Genomic DNA, 18881 nt, shown 5'->3' with positions numbered 1-18881 from the left:
CAAAAAAGAACAAGAAGGAGCAGGAAAAGATAAAAGTGGCAGATGAGGAGAGAAAAAGAAAAATTGAAAGAAATGAAAAAAGAAGGAAGATTTATGGAGGAAGACATGGTAATACATCTCTCAAGCATGGAACTGAGTAGGAAGCATATAGAACTCTCAAATAAGGGACTATCTTTTTGTCCAAACTCCAATGTAGATTTGGCAAATGCAAGAATCGACCTCTATACATTCTGCAGTGAACTCAAACTCAGGAAACATTTTGCCACAAAGAAATACCAAACACCTGCAGGAGAAACCTCACAGACACTCTCCGTATTGACACAAAAGGACTTACCACATTTACAAACACTCATGAGTCTAGAAGAACAATCAGCCAATGGGAATGAATTGATTGACAAAGAATTATGTGTGAGTTTTAATATTGACACTAGTATGGCTGGCACAGAGTCAGTAAACACTTTGTGCAAAGCTGGGAAATCTGTTGCCTGTTCTGATAAACGCAAGATCCCTTGTAAAGCATAGCACTGAATGTGCTAACTTGTTGATGGATCTGGACATAAAAATAGCGTTTATTACTGAAACCTGGATGGACGAAGCGTCCAGTCCGGATCTAGTTAAAGCCACTCCACCAGGTTTCTTTTGCGAAGTACTTAACCGCCCGAATAAGAGGGGCGGAGGCTTGGCCATTATTTATCACTGCTCCTATTCTGGAACTTTCAACGCAATCTCTCTCCCATCTTGCGAAGCACTCGCATTCAACATAAGACTAACTAGTCATTTTTCATTTAAAGGAACACCTGTTTATAGACCCCCTGGGCCCAAACATATATTTTTCTCCTCGCTAGGAACCCTTGTAGAAAACGCATTTTTGGGAAACTCTCAAACCATACTAGGGGATTTCAATTTCTATCTCGAACAGACAGATGAGCCTGATACAGCCCGCCTTCTTAATATCATGGAAACAGCGGAGTTAGTACAGCATGTAACTGGCCCCTCACACACAGCTGGACATACCTTAGATGGGGTTTTTTCTAATACCCCGGAGTTATCCTTTATAGCACTGCTACCCCTGGCCTGGTCAGATCATGCGGGAGTTCGTTTTAATCTTAATCTTACACCGCACATAGATAGTGATCGGTATTTAACTGATAAGAAAGAAATTAGAGCCTGGAATAGGGTGCGTGCAGACGACATCGCCAACGCTCTGACTAACATTCCTATACCCATTGCTGGGAACGCGAACGAGGCGGCATTGGCCTATACTAATTTACTTACGCAGGCTTGTGCTGACCTAGCTCCTCCTAAACTAGTGCTTCTCAAAAGGAGCGTACCTTCAGCCCCCTGGTACTCGACCGACCTCAAAGTACAAAAATGTATCTGTAAGAGATTGGAGCGTAATTGGAGGAAGAATTATTCCATTACAGAAAAAAAGGAATATTTGACTAGCCTAGCAACCTATAAAGGCATGCTGCGCAAAGCAAAACAGAAGTATTTTGCGACCCAGATTTCGGCAGCTAAGAATTGCTCTAAGGAGCTGTTTGCCACTATCTCAAAATTATCCTCTCCTGCACCGACCTCCATCTCGGCTAGCACAGAGCTCTGCGAAAGCATCGCTTCGTTTTTCTCCACCAAGGTTAATAATATCTTTACTAACCTTAGCAACTCAATCAGGTGGGAGGAGAAGGCGGAGGAAAGACTTACTGAAGTGGACACGTCATCCATTACCCTGGAGGAATTTGTTCCGCTTACAATACAAAATACCCTGGATTTGCTCACTAAAGCTAATTCAGGTTCCCCTCTTGACCCCTGTCCACTAAAGATTACTAAACTAGCATCGGGGCCGATAGCCAAACTTCTCACGCCCATTTTTAATAGGATGTTCCAAGAAGCAATCTTTCCTAATATCTGGAAGACGGCTTCCATTCTCCCCCTCCTGAAGAAACCGAGTTTAGATGCAACGGACCCTAACAATTTTCGCCCTATTTCCCGGCTTCCCCTCCCGGCGAAACTGGTGGAAAAAGCAATGAACACACAGCTTACAGCTTTCATAAAGTCATCATCCTTGCTGGATGTATCCCAGCATGGGTTTAGGGAGGGTCACAGCACCGAATCCGCTTTGATCGCGGCAACAGATCAGATTAGGTTAGCAGTTGATCAAGGCGGCAGAGCAGCCTTGATCCTGCTGGACCTATCCGCCGCGTTCGATACGGTCCATCACGGATTGTTGATGGACCGGCTGAGGAAAGGAGGTGTTCGGCAAAAAGCATGGAAATTGCTGAACTCCTTTCTCTCAGAGCGGAGTCAAACAGTGGCACTGGGAAACTTTACATCTCGCCCTTTCTCCCTGCCTTGTGGGGTACCACAAGGGTCCTCACTGAGCCCAACACTTTTTAATGTTTACGTTGCCTCCCTTGCCCCTATCATTAGATCTTATGGGTTTAGTGTCATGTCATACGCCGATGACACACAGATCGTCGTGTCTCTATACCCCGGAAGTGATGTGGGAATGGATGTCAATTTCCAGGCCTGCATGCTGGAAGTGGCCCGGTGGATGGCCAGCAACTGCCTCAGGCTAAACTCCACGAAAACGGAGGTAATGCTGTTTGGAAATAATCCCAGCTTTTGGACTCCTACCTGGTGGCCTCAGGAACTAGGAGCCTGTCCCAGCCCAGTAAGTAATGTAAAAAACCTCGGGATGGTGCTGGATGACAAACTCACGATGTCACTACAGATTAAGGCAGTAGCATCTAAAACAGGCTTTATTCTAAGAATGTTGAGAAAGATCCTGTTTTTTCTTCCTCCCGAAAGTCGACAAACGGTGGTCACCGCTCTTGTGTCCTCCAGACTCGACTATTGCAACAGCCTTTATCTGAATATTCAGGAGAATCTGATGCATAGACTGCAATTATTACAAAATGCGGCGGCCAGATTACTTACGGGTATTCCAAAGTTCTCCCCGATTTCCAAGGCTATCCATGATTTGCATTGGTTGCCTATCCACAAGAGAGTTCAATTTAAATCCTTGTGTTTGGTGTTCAAGGCCTTGAAGGGGGAAGGCGCAGGTTACCTGACTAAGCATCTTACCAGGTATGTCCCTGCCCGGCACCTTCGTTCGGCAGAGGCCGGACTCGTCTCCATTCCTACCATAAAAAAAGCCCATTGGGGAGGACGCAGGTTCTCCTATGGGGCTGCCAAGCTCTGGAACAAACTACCTCCCCATTTGAGACTTATGGAGAATCTTCTCCAGTTTAGGAAAGCTCTAAAAACTTGGTTGTTTTAACAACTACGCCAGCTTAAAATTCAGGATTTGTGGACAGCGCCAGGACACCTACTTGGTAATCGCGCGCTTTATAAAACACCATAACATAACATAACATAACGTGTCAGTGAGTATTTGAAGCAAAAGTAACTCAAAATCTTGTCCCCGATAACCACCAGGGAATAAAGTGGATCTTTTTCAAGTATCTGATGGGTTGAAAAAGTTAGCAGTTAAGGCTGTAAAACAATATGCCAGGAAAAGTAGAGAAAATATAAGAAAAGATGATTGGTCCGCTCTGAAGGAATTAGAGGAGAAAACAAACATAATAATAATAAAACCTTCGGATAAAAGGGGCAACATCTTAATCACGGAAATACGTAAATATGTATTGGAATCAAAGAGTCAACTAAACAACGCGAATCACTATGAAAGATTACCAGGCAATCCATCAAAGGAAGTGATGAGGATTTTTCATAAAAATTGAAGGAATGGCATGATCTGGAATTTTTAGATGATAATGAATATCCTTACTTAAAAAGGGATTATCCAACATTACAAACCATCTATTTTTTGCCAAAATTCCATAAAAACTCCGACAACCCTCCAAGATGGCCTAATGTTAGTTCCTGTGATTCCCTCTAAGAGAATGCCTCAAGATTTGTGGCTATCTTTCTCTTCCCATTTGTATCAAGTCTTCCTTCCTATATAATAGATTTCATGACTTCTTATATAGAATAAATTACCTCCTTAGTAAACAGAATTACATAATGGCAACAATTAATGTTGTGTCCTTATATACATCTATAAGGCATGAGGATGGCTATGCAGCAAGTAAACATTATTTAAGACCTAGATCGCTCAGTTTACTGGATCACGCAGAAATAATATTGGCTATAATGAAGTTTTGCCTGATGAAAAAACATTTTTGTATTTGATGGGAAATTTTATATACAAAAACATCGGACAGCCATGGTGTCTTCTTTTGCCCCAACGTTTGCCAATCTTGCGATGGGCTTTAATGAAACTGAAACAGTTAGGGCATAGATATTCAGAAAGCTTGAAGAAAGTATTACTGTGGCTGTGGTTCATCGATTACCTTTTTGTGCTTTGGAAAGGTGAACAAGTTGAACTGGTTAATTTTCTAGATTCTCTATATGATAATCCCGAAGATATTAAATTTATATCTACAATCAGCAAAACTGATTTTACTTTTCTTGATATCCAACTTTATTTGTCAAAAAAAAGGATTTGCGCTAAGGTTTTTAGAAAACCCACGAGTGGAAACAATTTACTTTTTGCAAACAGTGCAAATCCAACAGCTCTGAAATGGAGTTTACCTTATGGCCAATACCTTAGGGATAAAATAAATAGTTCAGAAGGAAAAGACTTTAAGGAACAAGCATTGGAAATGACACAGAGATTCACAAGACGTGGATATCCAACTTCAGTACTGATAGATGTGTTGAAGAGAACAAAAGAGGAAAACAGAAATGATCTTTTATTACAGAAAAAGAAAATAGATCAAAATGAAAAATGCATATTTAGATACATCATGGATTTTAGCAATTCGGAGAAGGAAGTAAAAACATTAATCAATGATAATTGGAATATTCTGGAGCAAGCTGGAGATCAAAAGGATATTTTATTTTAAGTTTAACCTATCGAAAAATGCATTCTTTAGGGGATCACTTAGTCCGTAGCTACATGTCAAATCAAGATCAAGCATGTAACTGGACACTACCGAAACAAATGTGGCTTCCATAAATGTACTAAATGTGAAACCTGCAAATGGGGAGATAACTGAACTGAAGAAAAATTGGTTGATGGAAGAGTGAGGAAGAACATATCCATTGTGAAAGCACCCATGTAGTATATGCATTAGAATGTGAATGTGGAATGACATACATAGGAAGTACCATCAATAAATTTAAGCTTCTGGTGTTGCAGCACATTTGAGCCATTTCAGAGATTATGTCATTGAAAAGCATATCTGGGAGTATCACAATGGAGACTTAAGAAAATGTGTGTACCATGGAATCCAACAGATATTTTCAAAATTGAGGGGTGGTGACAGGGAATGAAACTACGGAGGGCAGAATCAAGATGGATTCTCTCCATTGGTACTGAAAATCTGTGGGGATTGAATACAGATGCTGAAATATATGTACATCTTGGATGATTCATCTATCATGATAGGAAATTATACCTTCAATGTGTTGAACTTAGAACTGTCCTTTTCTAATATAGCAATATATGAAATATTTCAAAGGGAGCCATTCATTTTGAGACGATTGACATTGTGAAGTACTAAGGAGCCTATTTGAGCAAACTGGGATTATATGATTTAGAATGTCATGCACTTTAGGACTATTTTAGGTTCTCAGTAAAAAGATTTGAGGGAAGCAAATAACTGTCCTTTTTTGATAAAAGCATCATGCACTTTACATATAAATTACCTCATATAGAAATTGGATTCTTACCACCTTAGAAAAAGCATCATGCACTGTATGTTACTATAGAAGCCTGAATAGAATTGAGTGAACATAACCTTTATATTTCTTGGATGTGTGGAAAATTAGTTTTTCAATTTACTAGGCTGGAATTACATTATTTGACCCTCTTGAAAATGTATAGGTATTATGTAGTATATCTATTGAATAATATTTTTGGGTAAAATGGAAAACATGTGAGAGGGGCTTTTGTGAAATTATGGTACTTTACCATTCCTTGCCGTTTTCCTCAAAATAATCTGCATCTGCTTAGAAAAAATGTAGATTTATATTTGGTGTGCTAAATTAAGTGGATGGACAATTTATATACAATTGATTTATACTTGTATATATATGAGAGGAGATCTTGTCTCATTTTTGTATATAAAGTTTTGTTGAGGTGTAGGTAGGAGCATCTGCTCCTTTAAATGGGCACTCTGCACATTCATCTCTCTTGCCCTGTTGAAAGCTATGGATGAAAACGCGTAGGCCATTTTACACTGCTGCTGCACATGGTGCAATGTGTAAATAAACCAATTCAAGAACACTGTTTAGAGGGGTTGTGTCCTGCTTTTTGAGCGCGGAAAGGATATATTATCTGGGGTTTCAAGCACTGTTTGAACAGATTGGTATGTGTATACATATATATATTACCTACTGGCGGTCGCCAGTAGGTAGTTATAGTTAGGACCTATTATTTATAGGAAATCCGCAACATTCTATTTGGAATAACTTTGGCGCCGGTTGACGAATCTTCGCAAAATTTTCAAAACTGGTGGGGCAGTCCGGTCCGCTCCTATCCAGAAAGTCTTGGGGTGATTCGTCAAGCGGGGGCCGAGAAAAAAGGGGGTCCCAAAACATGTTTTCCCCATGCAATTTTCCATAGGAACCTTTAATCGCAGCTGCAGCCCGAACTGCTGAATGGAATTACACCAAATTTGGCAAAGAGGTAGCCCTTGGTTCACACTCGTGCCTTTTGGTTAAATGGTGTAAATCCGTTTAGTAGTTCCTGAGAAAATCAAAAGTAAAATCATAGATATATCTATGGCCTCGGAGGATCCGCGCACCCTATGCGCACCCAGCGCGCACCCACCCTCCCGATCACGAGCTGCATGCTAATTGGCTGTCAACTGGCTGTAAACACTCCCAACCAGGAAGTGTTGGCAGCCATTTTGTGCCTCGGTAGAAGCGAGGCTCAAGAAATCAGTGGATCAAGTGTGCAAAACGTTTAAACGGTGCAGGGTAGAAGTACCCTAACCCTCTAGACCTGCTTAGGGGGTCCCACAAGGACCCCCAGGGCCCAAAAAATTATTACTATTTTTTTTTTAAACGGCAAAATGCGCGCTGGGTGCATGGATCCTGCCGTAAAAAAAAACAAAAAACGAAGCCCGCACTTCTTTAATAATTAGACCCCGGGGGGCCAAATCCCGGGGGCAAAAATATTAAATATGATGGGGGGCCCAGAGGGGCCCCCAGCCCCAGGGACCGCCACCCCCGGGGCTACAAAATAAATGGGTGGGGGGGCTCAAAGGCACCCCCAAGCCCCGGGGACCACCACCCCCTGGGGCTTTTATTGTGGGAGGGGGGCTGCGTGGCCTCCCTCTTGGAGCAGTCGATGGCCCTGGGGACCCCTACCCCCAGGGCCGGCTCCTGCAGTGTCTCAGGGGGCCCACCCCTGGGACACTGCTGTTTGCTATGGCAGGGCATGAGCCGAGGTTCCTGCCGTGTCATAGCAAACTTGGTTTGGATTTTGAAAGAGAGACTAGGAAACCTGCTCTCTTTCAAAATGCAAACAATATTGCTTTTCCACACGGGGAGCTGCATGTTAGCAGCTCCCCATGTGGAAAAGCAATGCCGGCTCCCGAAGAACGTGGGGAGCCGGCTGGGACCATGGGGGCATTGGAGCCCCCCCCCACGGTCCCCAATATTGTATATAGGCCCCGCGGGTGGGGTCCCCGGGGAGAATAGAAATTAGTGATAGGTGCTACATTTTTTTTTACGGGCAAATTAGGAGTCGCGCACCCAGCGCGGCGCTCAGCGCGGCCCCCTGGTGTGCACGCGTTGGGTGCATGACTCCTCTCGCGTTGGGTGCGCGACTCCTCTCGTGGCCCCCTGGTGTGCACGCATTGGGTGCACAACTCCTCTCGCGTTGGGTGCGCGATTCCTAACGCGCCGGGTGCGCGACTCCAAGCAAAAAAAAGTAATATTTTTCAGATATACATCAAGCTTATGTGTTTATTTGGAGCTTTTGGTACCTACAAGTAAGTATCTATACAGAGTCTAAAGTTATTGAGGAAGACTCTGTTACCCTCATCTGTAAAATGTACACCATCTCTCCTATAGATGCCTTGCATATTAAAACGCAGATTGTTGTTGTAAATGTACCCCATCCTATAATCTCGGAGATGAGCAGAAACAGTTTTATTGACATGTTTCCTAGCTTTCTCAATCTGTGGACAAAAATGATTGGACCAGTTCCATTTCTGTCTTTGGCATATGTTAGAATAGACAAAGGCAGTTTGGTGGAAAAGTGACATAAATTCTCCAAAGGTGTCCTTCATAAGCATTTCCAGACCTACCCCAGTCAAAGTGCCTAGGTCATTGCCACCACAGTGCACAATTATGAGGTCAGGGTGTTGGAGATGCAAAAAGGATTTAACCAATGGCATCAATTGGTGCCACTTTAATCCTCTCTGACCAATCCATTTAATGTCTACATTTGGCAAAGCTAGGTCTTTGTCAATACCTCTGATTTCAGCATACATTTGGCTCCAGAAAATATAGCTGTGTCCCACCATCCACACTCTAAGCATCTTGAAAGGAGGTCTGGATGCCCACAGAAGGTGTCTGTATGTGAAATGGCAGTTTGAAAAGTAAGATTTTTCTAAAATGGTGGATAAGATGCAGTTTTGAAAAAAGAAAATAAATGATTGGTTGTTTGAGAACATTCTAGACTGAAAAGTAGGGTGCCTGTTTGTATTTGTTAAAAGCATGTTTCCTATTGGTTAACAAAAACTATTTGAAAGGAACATTACATAGGATAAGCTGATATTTTGAAAAGTAAAGCACACTTGCTGTTTGGAGTAGCAACATTGTGTGCTGAACTTGTGACCTGTGTGCTCAGTTGACTGTTCCATGAACTGTTACTGTGGTAACAGGCAGTAAGCAGGTTGGGCGTAGAGTTCAAACTTATATCAATTGGAAAGGGTTGAAATGTGTAACCAATAGAAATGTGTTTTATCTTTTGAATAAATGTGGTAAGCATTGTGATTTGATATTTACATGCATATGTGTGCAGAATGAGAGGGAAAGTTTGCCATTTTTTGGATTTGCTAAGAGGATTGCAGTACAGACATTCTGTATAATAAAATCTGGTGTGTGACTGACATACTTCTTAATCTACAAATCAATTTGAAAGGTGAGTGTAGTATTATTCCATGTATTTGTGTTTCACTACTGTTACTTTAAATGGTATGATTCTAGGTTAGAACTATACTATGTCATACACGTTGCATTCTGCTTTAGGCAGTTATCTGTTGGCTTCTGCTTGTTTCAGTTGCTCTTATTGTAACTCCAACTCTCAGCATACAATTTATTGGATATTTAATTATTAAACCAACTTTGAGTGAAGTCTGCGCCTACTGGAATTCTTGTGGACATCTACACTACTCCAATTTGGTACCAGGAGTGGGGTCCGATTTCAATCTCCTCAAAGTTTGGTTTCCATGGTGATTTATATCGAGTAAATTTTGCCGGACCATTTCACGGAGACTGGTATGTCCGCAACTTTCTATTCCTTTAAGAAATTTTGAGAATTCATCTGCCACATATACGTTGTGACTTCGGACGAGCAGACTTGTTTGTTGGTAGATTTGTGGTTCTACATTTATCCCACCTCGGCGCGCAGAGATTTCGACCTCCTAGGGGCAAGAAAACCAAGCGAGGCAAGTCAGAATTTACTACATATTACATTTTCTTATACTGCTGAGTGATACCGGCCAAGATGAAAGACTGTTGCTGACCAGCATTGTTTGAAAGCAAGACGAGCGGCATTGCTTACCTCGAGGCTTCATTCTAAATACAACACGAGACTCTAACCAACTACACACTTGTCTTTCACACCTTTAATTCCCCAGTCAGTATTCATACAGTTCCAGCAAACACCCTGTCACTCCCCTTGCACTCCTCCAGTGACCCATTCAGCACCATGAACTAATCCATTCACTGCGCCAAAACCCAACCACTTATAAATTCACCCAAGCACTCTCCTTGCAGTACTCTAATCATTCAGTCAGTGCGCAAGTACTCATATAATGTCTCAGGGCTTAACACAAACATTGGTCCGAACCTTTGTCCATTACACATGCAGATCTGTAATCACCTACACAGTTATGTATACATCTTCAATTACAATTTCAATTAGTGATGAGAAAAGAAAGTGATTACATGGTTTTTATATAGAATGTGTTTGTATAATAATTGAAAGTATAATTTATAAATTTATTACAATACATTTATTTATGTTTATTTTTTACAGATATTGTTTATCATCATTAAAATAAAGTTATCATGCTTGAAAAATCAAGAAAGAGAAAAGAACAGTTAAAGGACACTTATTCGAAGAAAATTCAACAGCAAGTATTGGATGACCAACATCATGTGGCTAAAAAGAAAAAGTCTTCTGGTAAGACAACAAAAGCATTCATTAAAGAACTTACAAAGCCTAGAAGCAGTGTGCAGAATGTGCAAACTACTGAGAATGGTTCGACCACAAAAAAGAGTATGAATAACAGGGAAGGAAAAAAAGAAAATTTAAATTCAAAAGATTCGATGTATGGTAAAAGAAGGCAAAATCAGTATAAAGAAATCCGTAAAAATTTTTTTAGAATAGAGTGGTTTTTAACTTGCTTAAAGATGTGAAAAAATATAGAAAAAGAGCACTATTTTATAAAAAGAAGACGAATATTGAATCCATTGTTCAAAATGCTTTTGAACTAAAAAGGAAACTATTCATTTTAGTTTTAAACAGAATTCTATCATTGGATAAACCAATCCATTTAATGAAGGCCTAAAGTAAGAGGAAAAGAGTATTTAACGGAACTAATTTTTGTGATTTTTTTTGGGTGAATGGAAACACCGTTCAAGTTCAGAGCCTTTCTTTAATGAAGAGAGGTATTTTCAGACCAATAATTTATTGCATGCAGTTGATACCAGTGGTCGAGCTTATAAGGTTAGAAATGGTTGTCCAATTGAGAAAGAGAAGATGGTTACCAGAAATGTGGAAGAAGTGTCAGCTGATGAAGTTCTAGGGAGACGTCCTAAAGCCCCAGTGTACACTTGGGATTGCAGTAGTATTTGTAGTGTACGTCAAGAATCTATTGATATTTTGCGCTCTTTCTTACGAGAATATAGTAAAAAAAAGTGTTAAACAAAAGATTAAGAGGTTGCAAGGACCAGACCCTTGTAGAGTGAGAAAAAATACTGGTTTGCAAGGTCATTCTCTGGCTTGTCTTTCTAGGAAAGTATGTCAAAGTGTTTTTTACCATTTCAGGATGTTAGCAGTACATCATTCTCAGATGCGGAAGTTAGTCAGAAGATTGTATTATGCAAAAAGTCCAGCACTAATGTTAAATGAGTTGAACAGTGATCTTTTGCGTGGATCAGCATCAGATGTGAAGAGGGTTTGTGATGAAATTGAGTTTTGTTACTTTGGACCTGAACAAGAGAGTGCAGAAACTGACACATTAATAGAAGAAAATGTTGAAGAGAGTGTGCAACATAGTACTACAAAAAATTTTGAAGAACAAATTACAAAGTTTAAGGTAATTTCAGGTGAAAGGCCGAATTATTCTTGTATTTGTTGTCGGCGAACTCACTATAAAAATCAGACTAGGACTGTTGATCTATATTTAAAAAGTGAAAGAAAAATAATGATAAGTGGAAGGAATTTGCAACTTATTTGTTGGTAGAGAATTGTTTTGATTTGGGTTCTGATCAGTGTATTTGTAAATATTGTTATAATAAATTAGATGAAAATAAAATGCCTGCTAGAGCTGTGCATCATAATTTAGAGTTGGTAACTATTCCCCCAGAACTGATAGATTTAAACACCTATGAGTCTATTCTCATTCAATGTGTGCACCCATTTCAGGTTATTGGTCATATGGAGCCTAAAACAGGTAAATTGCCTCCTTCAGATTTACAGAGAGGATTAAAAGGAAGAGTTGTATATTTACCTCTAGATTTAAAGAAAAATATTGAAACTATTGGTGTAGAGAATGTAGAAAATGAACCACTAGTTATTCTAGTTAATGGGTTCCTACTAAGAGAAAGAAAATCTGGCAATAATTAGTGGATGTTAGGAAAGTGCAGAAGGCAACATTGTATCTGATTAAAAACAATGAGTACTATGAAAATGTGTATTTGGGAGAAGAAGAAATACTTTCAACAGAAGATACTGAAACGTCAAGTGGACAAATTGAAAAAGTGGACATGTCCAGAAGTGAAGAAATCTATGAACATTACAGAGTACATCCACTTCATTCCAAAGAAGTGATGGGGAATACTATTGAGTTATTCCAAATGAAAAAAGCAAAGGGAACTCCCATGAATGTATGGGAAAAAAGCTTGGAAGCTCATTGTTTTCCGCAGTTGTTCCCAACAGGAGTAGGTGGTCGATATGATGAACGACCTGTGAAGATTCCTGCATCTGAATATCGCACAACAAAATTGTATGCAGAAGATCCAAGATTTTGACAATGTATCCCATTTATATTTCATCTTTTGTTTGAGAGTGACTTGTCTGGACTTTCATATGCAGTGAATCACATATTGAAAACAGGAGTACATCTTCAAAATGTTTCTGCAGAGGAATGTATTGATAAAGTACATCAGAGAGATGATCATTTAGAATCTCAACTGATTAATCTGATGGCATGTCAGTGTGGCACTAATGAGTATTGGTACCATCATCATTGAGAACTTAAATGTATGCTAAGGAACTTAGGAACTCCTACGTGGTTCCTTACCCTAAGCTGTGCTGAACATGCTTGGGATGATTTACTTGAATTTCTTCGAGAGGCAAATTCGAATATAAAAAAATATTGAATACAAGATACCTGGAGAATTGTGCTCTTTGGATCCTGTTAATGTATGCAGATATTTCAATCATAGATTTGAAGCTATGATGTCTTTTATCTGCAATAAAAAGAATCCTCCTCTTGGAGAAGTTGTGGATTTCTTTTGGAGAAAGGAGTATCAAGCTCGAGGTGCTCCTCACATACATATGCTTATATGGATCAAGGATGCCCCCAAATTCGGAACTGATTCCAATGATACTGTTTTGTCTTTCATTGAAGAATATGCCGGATGTGCCATACCCAAAAGCACAGAAGAAAACAACTTAAGATAACAAGTCTTACGATTCCAAAGCCATCGATATGGAAAATACTGTCGACGAAAGTATAAGTCTAAGGAAAAGTTTTATACCAAATGTCGTTTTGGATTTCCACGTCCTGTAATATCAAAAGGAAGAGTAAACAGTTTTCTGTCAGCAGTGAGACATACCATCACAAGAAAGCCTCCCAAAAATTCCTACAATTTGAGAAGATGTGAAGAATCAAAATACATAAATGATTACAATCCGGTTATTCTCTCTATGTGGAATGCTAACATGGATATTCAGTACGTAGCGGATAATTCCATTGCAGTCGCTCAATTACAAACTCAGAAAAGACGGAATTGAAAGAAATGTGGGAAGAGATTTCTCATGAAAAGAGTCTAAGTAAGAAATTATACAGTTTCAGTTTGAAGATGTTATCCCATCGAGAAATTGAAGCGTATGAATGCTCAGATCGGTTATCATCTGCAAGTTTTTACTCCAAATCTAGAAGAATCATTTGGGTGAGTCTAGGCCTTGCTGCAACACGAAATCGAGTACTTAAATCTGTACAAGAAATTGAATATTTAGCATTAAATGAACTAGAAAGTATAGATATTCTGAAAACAAATATGTTGGACACATATCATCCAAATAGAAGTCATCATCTTGAGAACATATGTCTCTATGAAGTGCTGCAAAACTACACTTTTAAACAAAATACTACAGAAATCATCAATGATGGAAAATATGCAGTGATTGGTTCCGAAGGATGTTTGGTGAAACAAAGGAAAGGAAATTTAATTAATCACAGGAAACTGAGTTGCGACACTCCTGATAAAAGGGAATTTTACTATTTAACACTTTTGCAACTGTTCAAACCGTGGCGTTCAGAATTGGAATTACTTCGAGATTTTCACAGCTATGAAGATTCCTTCAATGCTTGTAAAGATACTGTTTTTGCAAATTATGTGAAAATGTTGAACAATGAAACTGATCAAGAAGCTACTATTGCAGCTGAGATTGCTAGTGACAGTTCTCAAGACAGTCAAAGCTCTGCTCCACTGAGTCAAGATCCACTAGGACAACCAATTGTTGAAAATAAAGCAGCAATTGCCATGATTGAGGTGGAAACAGCAATGCATCAAGCTCAAGAAGATATTATGGACCTAGCCAACTTGGAAGAACAACTAAATGTTGAACAGAAAGAAATATATCAGCAAGTGAGACAACAGATTGACATGGATTTCTTCATGAAAAGAAAGAATTCACATGCACCTCATTTCAACCTATACGAATGTATGAGTGGACAAGCTGGAACAGGAAAAAGTTTCTTAATTAAAGTAATCGCCAGTTATCTACAGAAAACAACGGACTCACATTTGTCTTGTGTTGTAACTGCTCCAACTGGGTTGGCAGCACACAACATTAAAGGAATTACATTGCATCGTTTACTTATGCTACCTGTATAGCATGAAAACAAATTGGAATATCACAAGCTATCTGGAGAAGCTTGTTATGAAGTTTCAAGAGCGCTAAAGAAAATGAAACTTCTGATTATTGATGAGGTAAGCATGGTCTCAAACTTAATGCTTGCTTTTGTACCTTTAAGAATGCATCAAATTCTTAAAACAGAGTGCGATGTGTTATTTGGAGGAAATCATGTCATAGTTTTTGGAGATCTACTGCAACTTACTCCTGTAAAAGGACAACCGGTATTTAAAACACTTACGCATGAAGACACCAGAAAGTCCTTGGGAAGTGTTGCAAACGTTAACATTTGGTCATATTTTGAGTACAAAGAACTCACTAAAAATATGCGACAGGCAAATGATGCTGAATATGGAAGTATTCTTCAAGATATAAGAATTGGAGTACTGACAGAACATGGCAAACAAGCTTTGCAAAGTCGACTACTTACAAATTTGTTTCCAAATGAAAATATAGTTCCTGAATAAAAATTTTAAAAAGTTGCCGAAAATAATTCTATAATCTGCTTAATGCCAACAGTGAGCGAGTGTTCTATTTTCAATGAAGAACTTTTGAAGCTAGAAAATGAACAAATAATAAAAATGGAAGCCATTGATAAAATAGAGCATGAAGGAATCACTATTATTTTGACGGAAAAATTGAAAACAAAATTGGATACTTTAGAAAAATCTATTTCTAAAACTGCAGGTTTAGAAAAGAATTTTTATGTATGTGTAAACTGTTGGGTTATTTTGCGGCGTAATTTGGATGTGGAAAAAGGTTTAGTGAATGGAGCAATGGGAAAAGTTGTTGATTTTGTGAATTATCAAAAAAAAGATGGAATTGAATGTTTAAAAATCTAATTTGATCAGATTGAAGAGGTGAAACAAATTGCTCGTTGTTCTGCTCGTTTTTTGCTTGTAAAAGATTTGTATGTACGTAGAAAACAGTTTCCTCTTTCTTTGGCATATGCAGTGACTATTCATAAATCTCAAGGATTAAGTGTAGACAGTGCTTTGGTGAACATTGGAAGTACCGCGCACGAATGTCGAAGCGTCTTGGCGCTGGTAAGCACAAAGGGAAACATAATCCTCAAATACGATCCTCTTGGAAGAGCCGTTTCTTTAGCAGTTTTCTGAAAGCTTGATGATTTTCTGTTAGTTTTAAAGAATAGGGAAGCTTATTCCAAAGTCCAGCAGCACGGACTGAGAAAGCTCTACCGCCCCATCTGACTTTCCTGATCCGTTGATCTTGATAAGACTCCGGGTGCTGGACCTTAGCACACGGCCAGAAGTATAGGGGATAAATAATTTCTGAACATCCTTTGCTCCCCCTCCAAAAACAGCCTTATGTACTAGGCATATAGACTTGAAATCTATATGCTGTTGGAAAGGGAGCCAATGTAATGTTTTAATTCCCCCTGAGATAGATTGATCTCTTGGGACGTCCAGTAGTAGCCTCGCCGCAGCATTCTGGAGAGTCTGCAACCTCTTTATCTGCGTCTTATTTATCCCTAACAGTAAGGCGTTGCAATAGTCCAGTCTGGATAGCACAAGGGCAACTACAACCGTCTTACGCAGCTCTGGTTTGATGAAAGGGAAAATCTTACGCAGAGTCCTTATTAAAAAGGAAGAAGATGACGCGAGGCTGTTGACATGAGCTGAAAAGTTTATCTGGTTGTTGAACAGCACGCCCAGGTTTCTTACTTTGGACACGGGGCAGGGACACTCCCTGGCCCCAACCGGACACCATGATCCGTTCCACAGGGGACTCCCCTGGCCAAACTCAATAATCTCGGTCTTCTTGGTGTTGATCTTCAAGAAGCTCTCCTGCATCCAACTCATAATTTCAGACAGGCAGCTATGGAATTTGAAAGCCATGTCATTAGATTGTTTAACCGCGGAAATTATGAGCTGGGAATCATCAGCATAAGAGACTATCGTGAAGCCGTGCTTCCTGATGAGTTTGGCCAGAGGGGTCACATAAATATTGAACAGCGTGGGTGACAGCGCTGAACAGGCCCGGACTGGTAATGCCGGGCACCGGGCAATCCCCCGGTAGGCTGGATGGGGTGGGGGCCGGTTTTGTTGCTGGGGGGCCGGTTTTGTTGCTGGAGGGCCGATTTGGACCCTGAGGGCGGCGTGATCGAGCAAACCAGCACAACTATCTCTGCATAAAATGCAGCTGCTGGCAGGTTCCGTCCATATCCGTGATGTCATGTCAACCAAATTTTATTTGTAACTAGGACTCATTTTTTTTTTTTTAAATACGCACTCTGCACCATGATGTGCACGCACCGCGCACAGCGCTCTCTTTTAGTCTGCGCGCCGCGGTACATAGTTATTCACCCTTAGGGTGGGGTCGAGTCTGGTGATCGTGCGCAAGCGCATTGGGGGTCACACAATAAAAAGTGTGCGTGACTGGAGTCTGCAAGGCAGAGGACGCCACTACGCCAGAGAAAGAGAGAGGCTGGATAATTTAATTATTTCTAGCCTAGCTGCCTGCCCCTGTGTGTCTGCCGCCCGGCATACGCAGGTGAGTGTCAGGCAGAGCCCTCCTAACTTCTGCCAGAAATTGAGATGAACTAGGAAATGAAGGGGTGGGATCAGCCTCTGGACTTTCTTTTGTTACTTGCTGCGTTCTCATGATTCCAAATTGGACCCAAAAAACTTTAAGAAAAAAACTCCGACGAGGTCTCAGCCCAGTTCTCGCAAAGAGAAAGTGAGGGTGCAGAAGTGTGAGAGCATGCGAGCGTGAGAGAGATAGTGAGAGCAAGAACGTCACATTGAGAACAGCGACTCGTGCTGTTTAAGAGGCAATTAACGAGGCCCAGCAGAGGGCTCTGGGACTTCTGCTTTCTATCTTCACATTCTTAAGGAATAGCTTTTCTACTCTGTCCGCCTTACTTTCAGCAGTTTGAGATAACGGTATTTCCCTCCGCAGCACTCTAACCTCCTCCTCGTGCCCTGCTGAGTTTGTTGGGACGCCATCACAGTGCACTTCCTCCCCTCAAAGCCCCACTTCAGTGCTGAGAGAAGCCACAGATGTAGTGGAAAGAAAGAAATCCTTTAAATTGACTTTATCCCCTGGTGCTGGCACAGTTTTCAGAGTGGGATGCTGCCATCAATGATACTTCGCCCAAGTCACCCAAATAGGAGACTGGTAAAGGTGTGGTACGCTGCGTGTACGTTTGATCAATTCATGGCAATTGGCCATTGGACTGGGGGCGTCGCGATATACTCCATTGTACGCATATACGGTCATTTCCATGCTATGGATTCTATGGAGTCAGTCAGCCTGTCTTTCTGTCTGTCTGTCTCTATCCACATTTAAATGTAAACGTTATGGGTGTTACCGGAGTCAGTCAGGCTGTCTGTCTAGTGTCTATCCACATTTAAAGTTACATTTTATTGGTGGTGCCGGACTTGGAGTCTCTTCATCTGTCTGTCTATCTACCTACATGACTACCTACCTAATCCATCAAGCCACCCATCCATCCATACCTCAATACATCCATCCATCCACACACATGGTGGGGCTGGTCTCACTTTTACTTTGTTCTCTCTGATTCACTACTTGTGTCTATTTTTGGTGCTCTCTGAAAGAATGTCTATCGGTACACATATGACTGGGTGGGTAACCTGGTGCTTTTTAAGGTCATCGTCTACTATTTACTGTCCTTTGAAAGCTGATACAATTGAATATGTAATGAAAAATGTGTTGTAAAATTTACCATTTTGGACTGTCTTTTTCCAAAATTTTCTTGGGGGGGTGAACCCCCCACAACCCCCTAGTAGAGGTTGGGCTCGCTCGCTGCGCTCGCTCGCAATGCGCCGGATGGGGGCTGGTCTGGTAAAATTTGCCAGGGCTGCTTTCACTTCCCAGTCCGGCCCTGGCGCTGAACCCTGCGGAACACCACATGGCAAATGGAAGCTGTCCGACTGTAACCCGTCCCACAGCAGACTTTGCTCCCTACCTTCCAGAAAAGAAGAGAGAAGGGACAGCGCAGACCCCTGGATGCCAATTTCCTGAAGCCTTTGGATCAACACCGCATGGTTTACGGTGTCGAAGGCAGCCGACAGGTCCAACATCACAAGGATTGCCTTGCCTCCCTTATCCACTATACTGCGAATTTCCTCTGCTGCCACAAGAAGTGCTGACTCCGTAGAATGTTGTGCACGGAAGCCGTGCTGAGTTGAGTCAAGCAAATTTTGGGAGCTTAGGTATTCTGTCAATGATCTGTTTAACTCCCTCTCCAAAATTTTGGCTGCAATAGGCAGTGCGG

The sequence above is a fragment of the Triturus cristatus genome, chromosome 5_2 (assembly GCF_964204655.1).
Source record: "Triturus cristatus chromosome 5_2, aTriCri1.1, whole genome shotgun sequence".
NCBI classification, from domain to species: Eukaryota; Metazoa; Chordata; class Amphibia; order Caudata; family Salamandridae; genus Triturus; species Triturus cristatus.
The sequence above is the reverse complement of the archived record's forward strand: the minus strand, read 5'-3'. Positions refer to the sequence as shown.